At 39.0% G+C, this 7,470-nt stretch overlaps 1 long non-coding RNA gene across 1 annotated transcript; it reads right to left on the bottom strand.

The window, feature by feature from the left end:
• Positions 1 to 1,392: 1,392 nt before the first annotated feature.
• On the bottom strand, positions 1,393 to 4,279 carry LOC149444958 (uncharacterized). Its single transcript, XR_016306502.1, has 3 exons — positions 4,184 to 4,279; positions 4,028 to 4,098; positions 1,393 to 2,133 (listed from the first exon to the last, which is right to left on the bottom strand). It is a non-coding gene; the product is annotated as an uncharacterized LOC149444958 (long non-coding RNA).
• Between the last annotated feature and the right edge of the window lie 3,191 nt (positions 4,280 to 7,470).

Here is a 7,470-nt window from a genome sequence, read left to right as displayed (position 1 = left end):
ACTTTCACTTCCTGTCCTGCTAACATTTTACCAGACAGGAAATGAAATAAATGTTAAAATACCCCCTTTCATATTAATATCTCTGTCTGTGCCCCTGTTTCAGAATTTCCCTCGCTTCCTGTCTAGTGAGACCACCATTAGCAAGACAGAAAGTTGGAGAAGATCTCTCTGATAGCAGTAATCGCAGTAAAAAATTCTGCCCCCCCCTCCCGCTTGATTGACATTCTTAACCCCTTGATGTCGACGTAACACAAATATGCGGCTTCACAGAACGGGTCTTTTTTCCGTGGGGCCGTATATTTGCATATCTGTCTTTGTGCTGGGAACCCCAAATATACGGCCCCACGGAAAAAAGACCCGTTCTGTGAAGCCGCATATTTGTGTTACGGCGCGCTCCCAGCACAAAGACCGAGGTGTCACTGAGAGCCCCAGGTCCTGTTCTAACTATCGGGATCCGGGACTCCCGATTCCGGGTCACATGATCGCTGTGATAGCCTCTGATTGGCTAGCACAGTGATCAGTCACTGTACAGCCCGGTCTCCTTGTTTTTTTCTCTCTCTATGAATGGAGGAGAGAGATACATTGTATCTGTCTAACTCCTGGCATAGAGAGAAAAAAGAATGTTTGTAAAAAAAAAATAATAATAAAAAAATATTAAACGTTTAAAAGAAAAAATAAAGAAAAAAATATCTAGATCAAGGTTTGATCTAGTTCAGTGCCAGGGTTAGTATCTGGGTCAAGGTCAGGGTCAAAGGTCAAGGTCAAAGGTCAGGATTTAAAAAAAATAGGGTACCAGTGTCAGTAAGTGTCAATGTCAGTGTGTTTTAGGTAAAAACAAAATGCGCACTATTGTTTCTGGGCTGTACTACGGGTACTAACAACAAATAACATACACATATATAGTATCGCTGCGATCGCCAAGAACTGGAGAATTTATTTTGGGTTGTTCTTTTGTGGTAGGTTATGCTAGTAACAAGAAACACACAGCTAAATTTAAAAAAAAAGGTTTTTTACTATTTTGGGGCAGTTTTCCTATAAAAATTAAAAAAAAAAAAATCAGGAGATATCCTCTACCATTTACCACCAAATGAAAGCCCAATTTGTCCTGAAAAAAACACGGTATAATTCACCTGGATGTACAAAGTAGTTGTGATGATATGTACGGTTTTACTAACACATGTCAACGTTGCAAAATTGTGCTTAGGCATTTGACACTTGACACTTTTTCTTCCCTCTATTAATCTTTGACCTATCCCTTAACACTTACCCCCAGTTGACCCTAAATCCTAACTCTTAATCTGTTTAATAAAAATGTAAAACCTACCCTTCTTTTCAGCGCTGAACCTGTGCTCCATACTCACCTTGTCCTGTACCTGGAATACCTGGGCCAACACCAACCATGTCCCACACAAAAATGATGTAGCTTTGAGATCTTGGTGCCACAAATTGGTTGTAGAAACTGGAGTTTCTCTTTAACCACAGCCCAGTTTATTTTCTATCAAAGTTTGATTGAAGAACCAGGACCAGACTAGATTCCCCAGTAGGTGGCTCAGTAAATTGTTCCTGGGAACACCTAGGCCAACACCAACCAAGTCCAACACCAGAATTATGAAGTATTTAAGATCCTAATGCCAGAAATTGATTCTTGTAGAAACTGGAGTTTCTCTTTAGCCACAACACAATCATGTGTTTTATTTATTTCAAATGGAAGTGTGAATAGTGGGAGTAGACTAGTTTCCCTTCCAGGTGGCTTTGTGAATTGTTGAGACCCCTATTGATGTAAGTTGTTGGTTTTGTGTTGGCTCTTTCTCTGTTATTTGTGGCTGTGCATACTAGAAGCACAGAAATACACGGCTGTATCTTCAGATTTTGCTTCCTCTTTTATCAGAAAGGAGTTGGAGGTATCTGGCCGGGACATTTTCCATTTTCCCTCGAATTCCGTCTCCATAGTGGGAGTAGACGACGCGATTGAGACGGCCATAAGCTTCATCCCTTCTCCGGGCTTCTGCTGATACCAATACATGTTGTAAGAACCAGAGTTATCATCATGTACGCAAGGAATTTCCACCTTTTTTCCAGTTTTGGTGATAATTATGGGTAGTTTCTGAGTGACCGTCACCGCCTGGCACAAATCTGATGGATGGAAATGATAAGTTAATTTGTTTTTACAGAATAGCTATCTGATCAATTTTAGACAATATTTAAAAGATGAGCAAGCAGAAACTGAGAATGTTGGATGGATTATGTGTATGTATATAGTATATGGAGGTGAAAGTAATTTGGAAATATAGCACAGTTCACCATTTTAAAATTTCAGTGCATCGATTCAGGAGCTCCTGCATCTCTGATCCTCTAGTTTTCAGCCTCCTAGTAATCCTCTGATATCTGGGGAGATGGAGGAAAAGACTGCAGGCCAAGAAAGCTTACTGTAATAGGACTTTCAGGGACCAAATTTAGGGAATGGAAAACTATGGTTACATAGTTAGTCTGGCTGAAAAAAGACAAAAGTCCATCCAGTTCAACTATTAAAAAAAAAAAAAGTTATAATCCGATACCCACAGTTGATCCAGAGGAAGGCAATAAAACCCAGCAAAGCATGATCCAATTTGCTCCTGCTGGGAAAAAAAATTCCTTCCTGATCCCCCGAGAGGCAATCGGATATTCCCTGGATCAACTTTACCTATAAATGTTAGTATCCAGCAGGGGCGGACTGACCGTTCGAGCACTCAGGCAGTGCCCGAGGGCCCGGGGTCAGTAGGGGGCCCCATGAGATGTCCCTGGTACCTTTCATTGGCTTTTTCATAGGCTTTTTTGGGTGTGGGTGAGGACACAGGGGCTCCATGATCCCCTATTGCCCGGGGGCCCCATGAGTTGTCAGTCCACCCCTGGTATCCAGTTATATTCTGGTTGAGTATAACTTACACACCTTCTTCCCAAACTCCACAAATGAATACCAAGTAATGTAAAAATATAGTGCAATTAATATCCGATAATAAAATCCACCAATTTAAAAATTTGATGCATCAATTTCAGGGGTCTGTACTCTGCTCCTGCCTCTCCAGTCCACCAGCTGGCAACTTTATAGACGTCTGTGGAGAAACTCTGACATCTGTGGAGTTGGAGGAACAGGTTGCGGGTCAAGAAAGATAACTGCGAAAGACTTCCAAGTGCCAAATTTAAGGATCAGGAAAATGTAGGCAAGTGTAACCTCAACACCCTCTTCCCCAATTCCACCAATTGCTACTTACTTAGTTTGCATGGGATTGGCATTTTAAATGTATAAAAGCAAAAATAAATAATATTTAATAGAATGTGAAAAAAGTAAAAACCTCTGTTAGGTTTATATTGTCATTTGTTTCTCCTGTGGGAGAGTCACTCGTATTCAGATGGTCCAGGTGACTATTGTCTCTAGTACAGAAAATAAATCTAAATTTTGGAACAGGCGGTAATGAGAAATCTTCCACTGGGGACACCAGACAGAAAAAAATTACTTTTAAAGAGAAGGAAAATGTATTCAGGTTGCTGCATGTGTAATAAAAGAATATTATAGATTTCTTTTTAGTCTTATAAACTTATATTGTTTTTTTTTAATACTTATTATTCTTTTTTATGCTTTTCTCCACATTTACATGCAAGTCAAAATTGTCCAACTAAAGCAACTATGACAAGGGTTTTAACTCTTAATTTAGTAAATGTGGTGAAAATATAAATTAAGATATTTCAAATAAAAAAATAATTCTTTTCTGGAATACGATAATTTTATGTGCTGATAATGTACACAGTACAGAACACACAATATTTTTTTTTTTAGCACTGGTCTGTTAGTTTACAAGTTTTATTTTACCTTTAGACAATAAACTGATACAAAAAAGTTGTATTAAAGGAAATAAGAGCATGCATTTTCTTAACGTGCAATTAAATTCATTATCCGAAAAAGGGATTGGATTTTGATTTTTTTTCATCCCATCTAAATATAAAAGACATAATATAAATGAATTTAAAGAATAGAAATACAAACAATCCTTACATGCCAAAAGCTCCAGGACAAGCAAAAAACCAAACAGCCTTTTCATTGTAGAGGAATGCTGTCCATAAAATCTGAAAGAGAGGAAATACATGTCTCAGTTAATTGCCTTTTATATTATCTATTCACTTTCAGTTTACTCATCAAGAAACAACTTACATTGATTAAAACAAAATAATTATAATTGTTTAGGTTCTATATGCAGTTGATCTGAGTAGGCCTGATCATGTTGTGTTCCTTTTGCTCCCTCTGTGCAATTTCTCTTGTAAATATCTCATGTACCTCCCCCTCCTCCTCCCCCTCCCCTATAGAATATTAGATAACATCATAATTTTATTATTTTACCAAAGTTTTTATTTTTTTTAATTAATTTTATACTCTTGTTCTGAAAACAATTTGAAAATAAAATATATTGTGTATTATTTTTTGTGTATAAATTATATATAATAATCAAGTATAAATTATTATATATATGAGTATATTTAATCTGAGTTTTAATGAAGTTAATATGGTAAAAACAAACTCAAATAATTTCCATTTTAGTGCAAACACAGTTTACAGAATTTATTATTAGAATTCATTCCCCAAGAGAAACCAAATTAAATATTCTCTATAATTAATTCAGATTTCCAGGTTAAACAGTATTTAAAGCATACAGTAACTAAAGATAAAACAGTTTTTATTAGATTTTGAGAGATCAGTTAGGGGTTAGATTGCACTGTTGAACAAACACAATACAAAAAAATCCAGCATACTTACAAGATAGCCAGAAAAAATAGTAAATTAAAAAACAAATAAACAATATACATTGTTTAACTATCTTTATTAAAAATGAAGGTTTTATTTGCATGATTTGCAAATTGATGTGGAAGCCATACTCTCACATCATCTTTTATTTTTATTGCTGTTTCTGTTCCGATGGTGAGGTTGACGTTCTTCAATTGACTTGGTCACCAATGTCACCTGAAATGAAATGAGGGTAAATCCACCAGAACAAGGATAGTGGGGAAATCCTCCAATGGGACACATGTCCTCATGAAATCTACCTAGGAAAGCATTTCTCTTAAATTGGAAAGATATCATCTCACTTCCTGTTGACTACATAGAACAGGAAGGAAAGGGAAATTACTCTAATAAAACACAGCAAAAATAAAAAAATACAAATAATAATAATAATTAAAGTATTTTAACTGTTCCCTACTGTATCTTAAATTTAAAAAAAAATATGTTTTGGCTTAAGGTAGACCTAACCCTACGGGAATGTAATTTAGTTTTCTAAAGCACAATGTAATATAAACAATAGCTATGTTTTTAAATTAAATTACTTGTTTTGTCTTTTTTATGTTGATTTGTTGCATTTCAGTGCTGCTGATTTCTTTGCAGTCACCATCTACATGCACTCCAGTGATGAGTGGATGACATTTTTCATGGTTGGTTCCCTGATGGTGAATACAGTAGACCATGCAGTAGACCATGCAGTGGCCAATGTAGAAATGGACATTTTTCTATATCGGGATCCTGTATGATGTGGCGGTTCTGACAATGGCAGAGGAAAATCGGATGTTCCTTAGATACACAGAATATAACTGGATATAACATTTATAGGTAAAGTTGATCCAGGGAATATCCGATTGCCTCTCGTGGGATCAGGAAGGAATTTTTTCCCAGCAGGAGCAAATTAGGTCATACTTTGCTGGGTTTTTTTTCCTTTCTCTGGATCAACTGTGGGTGTAGGATTATAACTTTTTTTTTTTTAATTTTTGAACTGGATGGACTTTTGTCTTTTTTTCAGCCAGACTAACTATGTAACTATGTAACATTTTTGTCATAAAAAATAGCTGTAATTTTATTGAAAACACAGTTATCCTTTTGACAAGCCCCAATGACCTGAAGTAACCCATGCTCCACTGCCCTAGTTGCACACTGGGCTTGCATCAGTCCTCAGAGCCCCTGAAGACTGATGCAAGCCCAGTCTCCTGCCCCTTAGACTTAAATTGGGCCATTTGCTGGGTGTTAACTGTATTGGGAAACGACCTCTTAGAACTCTATTGGTATCAGCAGTACAGGCACAACCAAGGGAATGAAGGTATTGACCAGGGGACTCTAAAGACTCCTTCACGCTGTGGCCATCAAATGTGAGAGAGAGGGGTTACTATAGATCTCAGTAGGTCTAAGAAGAACCGATATCCTTAAATTCTTAACCTTGCTGTAAATATGCCCTTAAAGTGCTTCGAAAGGCTGAAGGTTTTTTTTATACCTTAATGCATTCTATACACCTTCTGCATGTAGCTCCCCCTTAGCTTTTCTCCAATACCTACCTGAGCCCGATCTCGATCCAGCGATGTGCATGAACTTGAATGGCTCCTGCTGCTTTCACTCACAGCCAATAAGGAGGGAGTGGGGGTTGGGCTAAGCCACGCTCTGTGTGTCAATGGAGTCACAGTGCAGGGCTCGGGAGCAAGCCCGCATGAGTGCCCCCAAAGCAAAAGGATTGCTATGAAGGCACTTAGTGAAGGAGAGGAGCCAGGAGGACTGACAGGGGACCCAAGAAGAGGAGGATCAGGGTTGCTCTGTCCAATACCATTGCACAGAGCAGGCAAGTATGACATGTTTGTTATTTAAAAAATAAACATCAGCCTTTACAATCACTTTAAAGTGAAAACCAAGCCTAAACTAGTATTACAAAAGTACCCCTGCCCCCTCCTAACACCTATGCTGACTAACCTGTGTAAGAAAGATGTATATACTTACCTTCTTTTAGTTTTTCGCTCTGGTCCAGTCATGTGATCTGGCTCCCTTGTGTTAGCCAGTGGTGGCTGCAGGGGATAGGAGGGAGCATTGACAATGGCTGGGCCATAGTAAGCCTATGGGTGGCATCACCACTCCTGGAATTCCCAGCCATTGTCTCTCCTCTCACCTGCAGCCACTGCTGACTGACACAAGGGAATTATGTGACCGGATCGGAGCAGGCTGAGAATATGTATGAATACGTCTTTCTTACACGGGTTAGTCAGCATAGGTGTTAGGAGGGGGAGGTTAGACTAGTTAGGTGAAATTTGCAATTCTACTTTAATACTTTACCACCAATCAGCTTCTTAAAGCAGAGCTCCACCCAAAAGGGGAAGCTCCATTTAAGACTTTGTCCCCCGCTCCCCATTAAGGATTGGCACCTTTGGGAAGCAGGGGGGGACCAAATTTGACAGGTACCCGCTCCCACTTCAGGCAATCGGAAGCAGACGTTGTCCTCCACCCCTCCCTCCCTGTAGTCTTCTGGGACACATGACAGGTCCCAGAAGACTACAGAACCATTCACCTTCTTGCACATGTGCAGTGGGCACCCAAGCTGTCACTGCCTGAGGGCCCAGGGTCAGTAGGGGGCCCCATGAGATGCCCCTAGTACCTTTCATAGGCTTTTTTGGGTGTGGCTTTCAGTGTGGGTGAGGGCA

This window comes from Staurois parvus, unplaced genomic scaffold (genome assembly GCF_062004578.1).
Source record: "Staurois parvus isolate SC_StPar_1 unplaced genomic scaffold, SC_StPar_1.0 ptg000758l, whole genome shotgun sequence".
NCBI lineage: Eukaryota > Metazoa > Chordata > Amphibia > Anura > Ranidae > Staurois > Staurois parvus.
Note: the sequence above shows the minus strand (reverse complement) of the source record. Positions and strands in the feature narration are given on the sequence as shown.